The sequence below is a fragment of the Cebidichthys violaceus genome, unplaced genomic scaffold (assembly GCF_023349555.1).
Source record: "Cebidichthys violaceus isolate CVI_PGR_0920_01 unplaced genomic scaffold, fCebVio1.0.p SCAF_6, whole genome shotgun sequence".
Classification (NCBI taxonomy): Eukaryota; Metazoa; Chordata; class Actinopteri; order Perciformes; family Stichaeidae; genus Cebidichthys; species Cebidichthys violaceus.
The window spans coordinates 3,406,503-3,422,007 of NW_027176816.1; the positions used below are offsets into that span (position 1 = coordinate 3,406,503).

General features: G+C 41.1%; 1 pseudogene; it reads left to right on the forward strand.

The window, feature by feature from the left end:
* The first annotated feature begins 11,268 nt into the window (after positions 1–11,268).
* On the forward strand, positions 11,269–13,679 carry LOC137889078 (general transcription factor II-I repeat domain-containing protein 2-like; annotated as a pseudogene).
* Positions 13,680–15,505: the final 1,826 nt, after the last annotated feature.

The following is a 15,505-nucleotide window of genomic DNA, read 5'->3' on the forward strand; positions in this document are numbered from 1 at the left end:
CAAGCTATTCAAATTGACGTTTTTATTTTAAACATACATGTGGAAACAAAAATGAGTGATGGCCTATTAGTGCCACTGCCATGCATATAAATACCTGTTATCTTACATACAATACTGAACTATTAAAATAATGGACAGATTCATGTTTTTGGAAAAAAAAAAAAAAAAATGGCTAATCAACCAAAATTTCGCGGACCCCCTGTTGAAGACCTCTGTCTTAGAGGCTTATTACCTGGTGGTGGCACATAATGGGTTAAAATTACTTGACGACACCATGGAAAAATGACATTTTAAAGTGAATTAGGATCCTTTGGTTCAACAGATATACATTCCAGGTGTTTCTGTGAGATCAAGTTGTGACCACAACAATCGAATCCTTGCAGTTTTCAATGCATCGCTTTTTACAGTTTGAGGTTGTACTCAAGAAAAAAATGCTGGTGCATATGCATTCAAATTTTTGCTAAAGCACCCTCTAGGGAATACTCAATCATTCACTTGTTTCAGTAATCCAATGATGCCTGAATGTTTGAATTCAAGAATTAATTGAAAAACTTTTGTCACATATATCAAGAACACAATTCAAAGGCAAAATGTATGGCAGCACATAGATTTAGAAAAAAAATTATCGTAATACAAAACAGTTATTGATTCAAAAATAAAAAGTACAAAAGGAAGTCTGCAGAATCTTGTGGTGTGTGAAAAACTTTTTCATAGCATTGAATCCACATTTATGAGTGTCTTTCAGCTACAACCAATGAATGAAACTGACAGTCTTTCAAGCAAAAAGCATGTTACTTTAAAGTCCAGACTGCAACCACCCACATTAATCTGGTTTGTTTGATCTAAAAAAAGACCCAGAAAGGGTCAAACAGACTGAATCTCTTTTATTTCTTCTATAGTTCACCACTATTTTAATGAAACTGACAGCAGCATAATCTGAATGGATGGATGGGGAGAAAAAGAACATCAATTCAAGAAGGATTTGACCCTATGCCAACCTGGGCACTTTTGGATCCAGAGGGTGTTTAAGGGGGCTATGCTTCATCAACTCAATAACCAATTTTAATCTTCCAGCATTAAGTCCAGGAACCTGCCTTGGAAAGACTTTGTATAATCCCTCTCGGACAGCTATGTGACTTCATCTTCCTCTTTTTCTATATTAGATTCCTCCTCCATTTCAAACACTTTTAGGGCAGTGTGAAGATTTCAAAGTGTCATCAGGGCTTCTCCCCTGCATTTGCATTGGCAACCTCTGGTTTAGTGCAATGTACAGTTTAACTGTTAAACTTTAACAAACACTCAAAAAGTCCAGAAGAGAAGTTTCCTGGACAAGAATTTTATGACTGGCACTACAGGTGAAACTTGAAAAATTTGAATATCGTGCAAAAGTTCATTTATTTCAATAACTCAACTTTAAAGGTGAAACTAATATATTACATAGACAAATTACATGCAAAGCAAGATATCTCAAGCCTTTATTTGTTATAATTTTGATGATTATGGCTTACAGCTTATGAAAACCTCAAATTCAAAATCTCAGAAAATTAGAATATTACATGAAATCAATCAAAAAAGGATTTTAAATACAGAAATGTCGGCCCTCTGAAAAGTATAATCATGCATATGTACTCAGTACTTGGTTTGGGCCCCTTTTGCACGAATTACTGCCTCAATTACTGCCTCGTGGCATGGATGTGATCAGCCTGTGGCACTGCTGAGATGTTATGGAAGACCAGGATGCTTCAATAGCAGCCTTCAGCTCTTCTGCATTGTTCGGTCTCATGTCTCTCAACTCCAACTCCACCTGCCCCGTGGCTGTCGGACTCAGTGCGTACTGATAGACGGAGCCTAAGAGAGGCTGAGCGTAAATGGAGAAAAGGCAAACTCCCGGAGGACCTTCTTAACTTCCAAGCTCTTCTTTCAACTTTTTCCTCCTCTCTATCTACTGCTAAAGCTGCGTTCTTCCGCTCTAAAATCCTAACCTCTGCTTCCAATCCTAAAAAACTCTTTGAAACTTTCACTTCACTCCTCCAACCCCCACCCCCTCCTCCTACTTCCTCCCTTCTCCCTGATGATTTCGCCAACTTCTTTGACAAGAAGGTAAACGATATCAGATCCTCCTTCTCTCAGCCCCTCTCTCCCTGTCCAATCCTGCCCCCACAGCTCTCCCTCCCATCTCCACGCCCCTTCTTACCCTTTCTGGCTCCTCTCTCCCCTAACAAGGTCCTCAACCTTGTTACATCTAACCGCCCCACCACGTGCTCCTTTGACCCGATCCCTTCCCCTCTTCTTCAGTCTATTGCGACTGAACTCCTTCCTTTCCTCACCCACCTCATCAACACATCTCTTGTTTCAGGATGCTTTCCCACGGCCTTCAAGGCCGCCAGAGTCACCCCCCTTCTGAAGAAACCATCACTTGACCCCTCTGATGTCAAGAACTTCAGACCGGTTTCTCTTCTACCCTTTCTATCCAAAACACTTGAACGTGCTGTCTTTAACCAACTGTCTTCCTATCTCCACCAAAACAGCTTTTTGGACCCTCACCAGTCCGGGTTCAAAGTGGGTCACTCAACAGAGACGGCCCTCCTTGCGGTGACAAAGTCGCTTCACGCCGCGAGAGCTAACTCTCTCTCCTCTGTCCTGATTCTCCTGGACTTGTCTGCGGCGTTTGACACTGTGAACCATCAAATCCTCCTCTCATCCCTCGAGGGGATGGGCGTCTCAGGCTCTGCACTCTCCCTGTTTGCATCCTACCTGACGGGTCGATCCTACCAGGTGACCTGGAGGGGGGCCGTGTCGGAACCACGCATGCTGACTACGGGGGTTCCGCAAGGGTCAGTTCTGGGCCCCCTTCTCTTCTCGCTCTACACAACATTTCTGGGTTCTGTTATTCGCTCGCATGACTTCTCCTACCATTGTTATGCCGATGACACCCAGCTGGTCTTGTCATTTCTCCCCGGTGACACCCAAGTGGAGACGCGCATTGTTGCGTGTTTGGCTGACATCTCGAAGTGGATGACGACACACCACCTCAAGCTCAACCTAGACAAAACTGAGCTACTGTTCCTCCCGGGGAAGGGTTGCCCGCACCGGGACCTGTCCATCACCATTGATGATACCGTGGTGACGCCAACTCGGACTGCGAGGAACCTGGGTGTGACCCTGGATGACCAACTGTCATTCTCGGCAAACATTTCATCCGTTACACGCTCCTGCAGATTCCTGCTCTACAACATCAGGAGGATTCGTCCCTTCCTGACTGACGAGACGGCGCAGGTTCTCATCCAGGCTCTTGTCATCTCCCACCTGGACTACTGCAACTCTCTACTCGCCGGAGCCCCGGCGTCGGCCATCAGACCTCTGGAGCTTGTCCAGAAAGCCGCAGCTCGCCTGGTGTTCAATCGCCCCAAGTTCTCCCACACAACTTCCTTTCTCCGTTCTCTACACTGGCTACCTGTAAGAGCTCGCATCCAGTTTAAGACTCTGGTGCTAGCCTACAGGGCAGTGAAAGGAACAGCTCCTTCCTATCTCCAGGCCATGGTCAAGCCTTACACCCCCGCCCGACCACTTCGCTCTGCTGCCTCGGGGCGATTGGTCGCCCCGTCGCTCAGAGGTCCTGGCGGCCGATCGACCCAGTCACGGCTGTTTTCTGTCCTGGCCCCACAGTGGTGGAATGAACTTCCCACTGACGTCAGGACAGCGGAGTCGCTGCCCATCTTTCGGCGCAGGCTGAAAACCCACCTCTTCAGGAAGTGCTACCCCGAGCCTTCCACTTAGCACTTATTGTTTTCATACTAGCTTGTTGCACTTATTGTATTCGTATTACTTATAGCACTAACTGTTTTTCTTGTTTCTGCACTGTACTTTGGCTCTGAGTTATGCTCTGCTTCATGCTCTTAGATGCTTGTTTGGAAAAGGAAATGTACTTATGACTTCTGGTGACTAGTAGTTCTTTTGATTACCAATGTTGATGCACTTATTGTAAGTCGCTTTGGATAAAAGCGTCTGCTAAATGACTGTAATGTAATGTCTCATCTTTCTCTTGGCAATGCCCCATAGATTCTCTATGGGGTTCAGGTCAGGTGAGTTTGCTGGCCAATCAAGCACAGTAATCCCATGGTCATTGAACCAGGTTTTGGTACTTTTGGCAGTGTGGGCAGGTGCTAAGTCCTGCTGGAAAATAAAGTCAGCGTCTCCATAAAGCTTGTCTGCTGAAGGAACCATGAAGTGCTCTAAAATTTCCTGGTAGACGGTTGCGTTGACCCTGGACTTAATAAAGCACAGTGGACCAACACCAGCAGATGACATGGCTCCCCAAATCAACACTGACTGTGGAAACTTCACACTGGACTTTAAGCATCTTGGATTGTGTGCCTCTCCATTCTTCCTCCAGACTCTGGGACCTTGGTTTCCAAATGAGATGCAAAATTTGCTCTCATCAGAGAAGAGGACTTTGGACCACTGAGCAACAGACCAGTTCTTTTTTTCTTTAGCCCAGGTAAGACGCTTCTGGCGTTGTTTGTTATTCAGGAGCGGCTTCACAAGAGGAATACGACATGTGAAGCCCATGTCCAGGATCCGTCTGTGTGTGGTGGCTCTTGATGCAGCAACTCCAGCCCCAGTCCACTCCTTGTGAAGCTCTCCCACACTTTTGAATGGCCTTTTCCTGACAATCCTCTCCAGGATGCGGTCATCCCTGCTGCTTGTGCACCTTTTTCTTCCACACTTTTTCCTTTCACTTAACTTTCTATTAATGTGCTTTGATATAGCACTTTGAGAACATCCAACTTCTCTTGCAATTACCTTTTGAGGCTTTCCCTCCTTGTGGAGGGTGTCGATGATGGTTTTCTGCACAACAGTCAGGTCAGCAGTCTTCCCCATGATTGTGAATTCTACTGAACCATACTGAGAGACAATTTAAAGGCTCAGGAACCCTTTGCAGGTGTTTTGGATTAATTAGCTTATTAGAGTGTGACACTTTGAGCCTACAATATTGAACCTTTCCACAATATTCAAATTTTTTGAGATTTTAAATTTGGGGTTTTCATAAGCTTTAAGCCATAATCATCAAAAATATAAGAAATAAAGGCTTGGAATATCTCACTTTGCATGTAATGAGTCTATATGATATATTAGTTTCACCTTTTTAGTTGAATTACTGAAATAAATGAACTTTTGCATGATATTCTAATTTTTCGAGTTTCACCTGTATGTTTGAATCAATCTCATCTGATTAGTTGAATCTGCAGATTAAACAATAATTTATATAAAGTATTTGAAGAATTTCAACCCAACAGGAACTGAGGTACAGGATCAGATAAGTTAAGCAATGAAAGGTGCTGATAATGTTTAGCTCACTTTGAAAGTTTTTCAAAGGTCACTTGTGTAGCTCCAGGCCATTTTCTACATTCATTTTCTGAAACAGAAATCTCTCCAACAAATGAGCACCAGGGTCTCAAAGGACAAGTATCTGTCCATGTTTAATATATTTTAAAGCTTGGGGGAACGATAGATGGGTAATTACAGAGAAAGCCACTTACAGCCTCAGCAGGAAAGCTTCTCTTTCTAGTTTCTATTCTCTGGCCCTTGTTTTGACTTCAACTATATAACGTTTCCTCTGCCTCCAGTTGACAGTGCACACTCTGGCAGCCATGTTGGGCCTCAGTTCTTTGTCACCAGTGGTTGTAAACAGCTGATTAAGGTCGTGCAGGTACCTTTTCAGTGTAGTACTGAATGTACTGTTTGCAATGGAGACGTATGACAAAAACATGTTTACTGAATTCTACTTTGTACCTAGCATTTGTAAATTCCAAAGTAAAGAGTGATAAAGAAGACATGTTAGACTCATTTTGTATAATCGTGATAGCTGAACTCCATGTTGGCGTATGCAAATAAAAATATAGGCTTTGTCGGTTTTTGGTCCAAGAGTAGATCACAAAGCATTAAGTAAGTGCTAATTCAATCTACGTGTGGTTAGTGGTAGTTTCCTCTCTCTGTAAGTTTTTACTCATCAAACCATCTCAGCAAAATAAGAGATTCCATTTTTTTGTCTTTGGCTGTAGAAAGCCATTTGTAACAAACAATTCAATGTAATTTAACAGTCTCTCAAAGTTACATTTTATTAAAATACAATATTATTTTGTCTACTTTTTATGTATTTGTCTATTTCCGTTATCATCTCTGCTCCAGGATTATGTATTTGTGTGAGTGTGTGCACACTTACCTTCCCATCTAACAGTGGACTTCGGCGTTAATACACATTCACAAACAGGGGACTGCTTACCAACAGGGGGCATTTTGGAAGTCCTCTGTTGGTCCAGTTTTAAATCATGCTATGATCATGTTTAAAATCCTATGGTGATTTAAAGAAAAAAATTACCAAGAGGGGACTGGCAGGTGTGTAATTGTTTAAGTTTATGCTCGGCAGTGCTCCTCTTGGCGGGAGCAGAGATTTTAACAACTCACTCACACACATCGTTTTTAACACTCCTCTATAGTGTGAATGGCTTCCAGCTCCAGGCAAGTCTCTCAGACTGTAGTGAGGCAATTAAATAGGCCACTTGGTGAAGAAACTAGTCTTTTGAAAGAAGATTTATCCATATGTTTTTGAAACAAAATATAAAGGCTTAGCTTCAGTGAATACCTTAAGTTTCAAGCTTGACTTTATTAAAGTAGATAAAATAAAGATAAAATTAGAAGTAAAATTGTCAGCGGTAAGAGCCTTTCTTTTCAGTTTTAATCAATCACTAAAACTGATTTGACATGAGTCTTTGACTAGACCTTTTTAAATTTGTTTTACTTTAATGGAGCACTTACTTTGATTGTTGCTGTGTGTTGAGGGACAATCCTTGTTAAAACACAACAAACTTCAAGTGACATTTGAACCCGAGTCATTGCAAATATTGTACAACGGCAGGCACACTTACATGTTGTTTTTTATTTCTTCAAGGTCCCTGAAGCGAGCAAGAAAGATTGTAGCCGACCCCTCTCACCCTGGACATAAACTATTCATGCCACATGAACAGTTTTTTCCCTTCTGCAGTCGGGCTCATCAACAAAGCCACGGGCCCCCACTCACTCCGTCATCCCCAGGACAATTTCCTACCGGTCACTCCCCTGCACATCCTTTCTATGTTTCTTAATTAAATACACTTGACACTTTACATTACACTTACTGTACATCTCACTTGTTTATAGTCCTGTTACCTGTTCGTTTGTGCACTTTATTTTATATTTCACTTTATTTTATAGTTTACCGTTAATTTTAATGTTTCTAATTTTTGCACTGTGTTGATTGTTGATGTCAAATTCCTTGTATGTGCAACATACCTTGGCAATAAATGGTTCCGATTCTGATTCTTATTTAATTAAGTTACGGATGTAGCACTCCGTACTTATTCGTAATACGTCAAAAACAAACAGAATCCTGGATACAGTTTTCTCGAAACATAATGGAGAATGCAGTTTTGTTGCTTGGAAACATACTTTTAAGGAGACCAAACTGCTCTTCACAGTGAAAGGAGACACACTACTGTGCTAAACTCACTTCACAGTGACATGAGTCATTTTGCATCAGGACTAATGGCTGGATGAAAATAAAGGAAGACAAATAAGGTCAATGAGCTCTCCTGAGCCTTCAAAGGTTGATCTGGTTTCAAAGTGAGCGTGATTGTGAGGGGAGGGGAGTAAAAATGAAAGAGATAACGAGATAGACACTTACAGAGATTAATGGTGGTAAAATAAGCAAGATGAATTAAGAAGGCATAAATAAGGATAAGTCAAGAGTTACATAAATTGCAATACAAACGGAAAGCTTTGATTTATTCACAATTATTATTATTAAGTACCATATTCTTTTAATACATAATGCAATACATATTAATTTAAACACAGAGAAACAAACGACTTACCATGATCACCGCAACACACTTCCAAAGTAGATTTTACTAACGTAATCTTCATTCCCCTCTGGGGGACGTAAAGTGATGTAATTTTTTGCATGAACTACGTATGTGCTTGTTGCTGATAATAGAAGTTCTATCCATTTGCAATCAGTCCTCTGCGTTTTAAGGCGCATCTCTGAGTATTTATGTGTCAAGAGCTCTGTTTCCAGAATTATTCAGTTCTGAAATCAAACAATTTGAATAGGTTGTTGTTGGTGACATAGCAATGACAATACAAAGTACAAGCACATTTACTATTTTGTTTCCATTGTGTATAAAGGTATATTCACAACAGTGGTGAGCTGTCAGGGCCAGCAAGGCCTTCTCTGCTGGCCTTAACAGAATCAGAAAGTTATAGCTATTTTGTAATTTAATAATTTTTCATAAATACACTACATGTATTATAATTTATAAAAATATTTTTTTCCCATTATCTTATTTTCTTATTGCACAGCTACTGTCTTCCTCTGTTGCTTTGCTTCCTCAGGGAAACGGAGCTCCACAACCACAGCCCGCCCGCAGACCGGTCTGCGCCGGCCGTTGTAGGTGGGATCCCGGCCCCGCTGCGAACCGTCCGCCGCCGACCGGCGAAATACAACTGGGGAGGCTTGACTGTCATCACTGTTGTCCATAAATCGAGAAGGACTTCTTACTGGAACTGAAACGATGTACTGTACAACTGTGGGATTAAACTCTTTGTCAACAAAGAAAGGAGGATGGAGTTTGTCTTTAAGTGAACAGCATTCAGTAAGTGACAAACTGCGTTTGTTTTTTTACATCTGCAGTAACGTTACTGTTCATAATATTTAAATGGCTCGTGCTCTTGTGTGGTGGAATGCGTGGATCCGCTGCAGGTTTGCTGGATTGATATGTCATGCTTCTGTTATCATATAAATATATGTGACTGGTTCTTATGAGTTTGTTCTTGCCATTGTGTTAATTACATTGATTTTGACTATATGCATTGTCCATTAATGACCCAGCGTCCCGTCATGCATCTGCACTACACTCTGTGTAGTGTTTTGTAGGTGTTGAGCTTCATGCAATATTTTATTTCACTTGTCAAATGTTGCAGTGTTATGTGAATATGCGGCTTTTACACAAAACAAATAATAACAGTAGCTGTGGCGTCATAATGAGGTTATTAGGAGGTAGTTCAACTAGTAGGACAGCACTGAAGGCCCAGGTATAACATACAAATTTTAAGTTTGTCATGAAACTTGCATGAGGAGTAAAGGTCATTAGAATTCAAGTCATCAAAAGTTGTACATTTGTGCCACTAAAATTCGGCAATCCGATTTCATTATGAGTGCGAATATGATATTTTGTCTTCAAGGTGATTTACGTCACTTTAGAAACTGTCTCTTTCCCTGTTCCTATATCTACATGGAACTTTCCACTGTTCCATCCATCCATTATCTCTCCACTTATACAGTGTCAGGTCATGGGGGCAGCAGGCTAAGCAGGCGTCCCTCTCTTCACTAACGTTTTACAGCTCTTCCTGGGTAACCCCGAGGCGTTCTAAGACCAGATGAGATATATAATCCCTCCAGGAAGTTCTAGGTCTACCCCAGGCCCAACAGTGGTACGTGCCCAGAAAACCTTTTAAAAGGAGGCATCCTGATCAGATGCCTGAAACACCTCAGCTGGCCCCCAATCTGTTACAATTGTACACATGTGGAAGTTTTAATGACTACAGATAAGGGACCAGCAAAAATGTTGATGTTCATCTTCTGTGGACCATAAATGTCCACAGCATTTTCATGAAATAGCAGTTTTCGAGTGGTTGACACTTATTAGCCATTGACATATGGAAGTGCCTTTGTTTGTGTGAATTGTGCTGTTATTGTGCATTGTTTCCTTTAGCTAAAGAGTCTGACTCCTGACGTTTAGCTGGCCAACCCGCTAAAAACGGGACACACTCTGTCTCGCTAACAAGCAATGCAAGTTCAGCAACACTGCTATGTAAACAATGAAACCATCCGCTCCTCCTTGTTAATAAGGCAGGCTAACAAGTCCCTCCACACCTTGACAAGTCCATAACGACACAGAATCGTGTGGTCCGTGTTTGCCCTCATGCCACTGAAGAGGAAGATGGAGAGACAGACAGAAACAGGGAGAGAAAGTTGTGAATGAGTAAATGGTAATACAGAGTGTAGAGGTATACTTGTAATGAAACAATAAGGGAATAAAACAGTAGAGAAGAGACTGAAGCAGAGTTCAGTGTTGTGCAAAGGTTGGGGTCATATCTATATTCTGGATCATCGTTGACTTGTTCAATACGATGCCTATAGAAATTATTCACCCCCTTTGATGTTTTCCCCTTTTGTTGCTTTTATATATGAAATCATGGTCTGATGAGACAAAAAATTTGTTTTTGGCCATCAGACTAGACGCTATGTTTGGCAAACACCAAACACTGCACATCACCACAAACACGCCATCTCCACTGTGAAGCATGGTGGTGGCAGCATCATGCTCTGGGGATGCTTCTCAGCAGCAGGCCCTGGAAGGCTTGTAAAGGTAGAAGGGAACATGAATGCAGAAAAATATCGCCAATTCCTGGGAGATAATCTGACTCAGTCTGCAAGAGAACTACGACTTGGGAGAAGATGTATTTTCCAGCAAGACAACGAGCCCGAGCTTACAGCAAAAGCTACACAGAAATGGTTCAAAGACAACAAGGTGAATGTTCTGGAGTGGCCAAGTCAAAAGCCCAGATCTCAATCCAATCGAGAATGTGTGGCTGAACTTGAAAAGAGCTGTTCACGCCCGATCCCGAGCAACCTGACAGAGCTTGAGCTGTTTTGCAGGAAGAATGGAGATAAATTGCAGTGTCCAGATGTGCCGGCCTGATTGAGACATATCCACACAATTTTTTGAAAATTCTTGTCAAAAAAGCCAAATTATATTGACCATGAATTAATGTATAAAAGCAACAAAAGTGTTGAGACTTTAACCTATAACCATTATACTATGAAGCGTCGTTTCTGACAGCTGAGCTACATGGACACATGGAGCTCACACAAAATACTGAGAACAGGTGTCAAAGAAAGCCACTGATCCTCCTCAATGACTGCTACAGCATCCTAAATAACCATTGAACGTCCAATGGAATCCTTTTAAGATCACAGTGAGCATTTTAAATTTCTAAAGGAACAGTGGAACCACCTTTAGAACAGCCTTAGAACACCAGATCAGGTTTCAGTCTATACATTTTGTATGTTGATGAAGGTGAACATTTGGCAGCTTAAGTCTCATCTTATTTATCTCTCTGCTTTTACATGTTAATCGGCACCAAACACACCAATCGACCAACGCAGAGATGCAGGTTCAAACCCCACCTGAGGTATGTCATACAGGAGAGTGTGGTTAAATTCGTCAGCTCTAAACAAAAATAAAAAATGTAGAACCGTACGTTTACAAACATTGTTCGTTGCGATATTGCATAAATTTCATCTCGAGGAGAAAGCAGAGATCGGGTAAGTTCATGTCAGCTCAGGGGTCGAGCTAGCTAGCTTAACAGGTCATTTTCTTTGCTTAAAAAAAAATCTAAAATGTACAAGATAACATTACAGGCAATTACATTTAAATTTGCATCTAAAAGGATCTGAGGTATTCAATTAAGATGCAAATTTGATGTTAATTTATGGATACATTAATGGTGGAGTTAATTTTAAAAAGCTGGTGGTTACATTTGGAGCAGGGGTATTCAATTGAAATTCAATGAGGTACAGTTATTAGAATTTCCTCCCTGCAAAGATTTAAGTTTATAATGTAAAAAATTGCCCTGCAGCTGACATCTACCAAATGCCACCAACAATGTACATTTTTACATATTCTAACTAGTACAGACAAACAAATAGCTTTTCATATTTACAAAAACTAAAATCAATCCTAAGAAAGCATTTATTCTATAAATGTATCAGAAACTGGTCAGGGATCCGGATAGAACCCTTCGGTGATTCCCAATTCAGGGCTTTGCAGGTAGTTTTGCAAAAAATGTAAACTTGTCCATTACTATCAAATTACTTCATCCTTAGGTGAACATGCATTTATTCAGAAAATACCATGGCAATATGCACATTAGATACAAATTGATGCAGAGGAAAGACAATTTAATGAAAGATGGGAAAGCGAATACATGTTTGTGCTTCAAGGAGAAAAAACGGTCTGTCTTCTGCTCTGAGGCAGTGTCTGTGATGAAGGAATGCAATTTACGGTGAGAATTTGACAACAAACAGAGTTAAATTTAGCCTCCAAGAAAAACTAAATTGTCCAAGAATTAAAAGGCAGACTGCAACAATCGCAGCAGAATATATTTACAAAAGCTACAGCCCAGTGCACGATTAAAGGTATGTGAGCAGGTGTGCTCCGACCAGATACATACTTTTACAAATGTCAGTTTGTGAAGAAACACCATCGCAGACCGAGTTCAGGAACTAGTAGGTAATCTAACAACACAGCTAGCTGAAGAGACGAGCAGTTAACTTGTCTTTTTCATTAGCTGTTGATGAAAGCACAGACAACACGGATACAGTCATATATCAATGTAAGAGAGACATGTCAAACTCAAGTTATGTCTATCATAACTGGCCCGACGGTCAATAGGACGCACACGGCAGATATTAAAAGTCCCAGAAGGCACTACAACAGCAAGCATGCCAAGACCTGCAAGCCCAGCTGCACCTTCCCGCCACGCACACTCATCAGAGGTCAGCAGTCATCTATGCTCGTCACTTTTAATTTAATTTAAATAAGCCTCCAAAAAGAAATGCCCAAACGAAAAGTGGACTCTGAAAACGGGATTTCGAGACAGGTGTCTGTTTAGTAGCATAAGCGGTAAACCGGTTTGCCTTGTTTGTGGAGCTGGCGTGGCCGTAATTAAAGAATATAACTTAAGACGGCACTATGAGACAAAACACCAGGAGAAGTACAAGCACGTGGATAGACAGCAGAAGGTAAAGGAATTAAAAAAGACGCTGGTGTCACGCAGACTATGTTCACAAAGGCAAAATCACAAAGTGAGGCTGCCGTGAAAGCTAGTTTTGTTGTGGCCAAAGAAATAGCTAAATCAGCCCGGCCTTTTACCGAGGAAAAGTTTGTAAAGTGGTGCATGGTTAAAGTGTGCGACGTCATGTGTCCAGACAAAAAGCAAGCATTTTTAAATGTAAGCTTAAGCAGAAATGCTGTTGCTGACCGTGTATGTGAGCTTGTCACCGATTTACAAGCACAGTTGATGGAAAAGGGTAAAGACTTCATTGCATATTCCCTTGCTGTGGATGAGAGCGCTGACGTGACTGATACTGCACAGCTGTCAATCTCCATCCGTGGAGTGGACTCCAGTTTATGCGTTACAGAGGAACTTTAGGGAGTGAAATCAATACATGGGACAACCACGGGAAAAGACATATTTGAGGAAGTATCTAAATGTGTGAATGAAATGAAACTGCCCTGGGACAAACTGACAGAACTGATGATGATGGAGCGCCTGCGATGTGCTGTGAAAAGAACGGATTAATGGGGAGGATGCGGGAGAAGATGCAGCGGGAGAAATGTGCAGGTGAGCTGACAGCGTATCACTGCATCATACACCAGGAAACACTGTGCGGTAAAGCTCTCAAAATGGAACATGTGATAAGCACCGTAACACAGACGGTTAACTTTATCAGAGCTAAAGGCTTAAATCACCGCCAATTTTGCTCTCAGTTTTTAATTTTGGCCCTCTGTGATTGAGTTTGACATCCCTGCCTTAAAGGTTCCTACTTAGATTTTTTTTTAAAAATAAAAAATGTAAATAGATTTTGAAAGTTCTGAATCATTTCAGAATCTAAAAAGATAAATGTATGTGTTTCCCTACACCTACTGTAGTCAAGATGTTGTCAATGGGCCTCGCTGCCATCATCTTAGTCTGAGTGGTGTCACTTGAATGGAGACTCATCACTCAGCCTAGCTGCCTTAAGCAAAACACAAGATGGGTTACAGAGCTGAATGTGAGGACCAGTAAGATAGCGGAGTGCTGCTGAAAAAGAGACATGCTCAGCAGGCTTTTCTTTCTATAAATGAAGGTTGAAATACACCAGAAGAGCAGAGTTTACAGAAGCTGTTTTTAGTCAAGTATGTGTGTGTTAGTATATCTTTTTAGAAAATTGTGTGCCCTCGTTGTTCATTTATCTTGCAATATTTCAGTCCTTTGAGCAAATACTGCAGTTCTTCTCCGATGGGCTACTCCCCTAAACACACATGCATGCACATAATACATGTTCACATATCCAGGAATATACACTAGATGAGGATGAGCCCAACAAAAAACAGGCAAGGGCCAGATACTGTATGAGTAATAACCACACATACAGTATACACAGTCATTCGTGTTGTGGTGTACACACAGTCCATGCTGACCCTGATGACTATTCACAGATGAGTCATGAGTTTGAATGGAACATTGAGCATTGATGATGGTGGTGGCGGTCAGGCAAGTGAATAATTGAAACCCCAGTGCACTACATACTAATGTTGAATGTTTTTACATGTTCACACATTAACAATATACTGTATGTACAAAGTGTGCTGAATGCTTTGACACCTCATGGTATTTAAACAGCATGTTAGGAAAGCACACAGTTAATGTGCACACACACACACACACACACACACACACACATTTCATAACTCTGCAAGTACCTTGTGTATATTTTGTGCGTGTGTGTCTAAACACTGAGAAAGAATGTTTACATATATGACAATATGTTCAATTATAAAGGGAAAATAAACTCATAATACAACTATGCATTATTTACTTCTCAGATGGGTTATTGTTTTACTGTGTGAGTCACTATGTGCAAGTGTATGAGCCTTTGGCAGCATAACAGAGCTTGTGGATGTTTCTGGAAGCCGGTGGTTCTGGTGGTTCTAGCGTAAACAGTACTTGGTCACAAAGTTGGCTGCTGTAAAGTAAAAACTGATGAGAGCAAATCCATCTACTGCCTGGTAATATTTAGGGTTGTATTATGGTCCCTACAATAATACCTCTTCTTTATTTGGATTTATAAATATACCCCTCTTAATCTCAAATGATTGCAATAACCAAAGTGAACTAAAATAAAGTTGAACAACTAGAACTTATTGACCTCAATTATTCATTTTATGTTGAAAATCAGACTATTACAGGCATATGCTGGCATCCCTGGGTTATGATTGGCTGAACAGACATTAGACATTCAAAAGAATTTGTGATCGTCTTTTGAATGATTGATTAAACCAAGAGACCCTTTACCAGAGTTGCATCTGTTGAGGCTGCTAATATTTACTCCAGGAACAGGATGTCCTTTTCAAGCCAAGTTTTGATCGATCGTGGAAAAGTTGCTGCCGTAGCCAACGCAACAGAGTGGTCCTAATTCCTAAAGCAGCATTAATCGATTTTTTCGGCTATGAGGGGAAAGATATGCTCCAAAACAAACTCACTGCATCCACAAAACCTTGATTTGATAACTGCTTATGGCTAATGTGTTAGCAATCAACTGGCCTTCACAGAGCAACATAGCAACTTATTCACTGCCTGA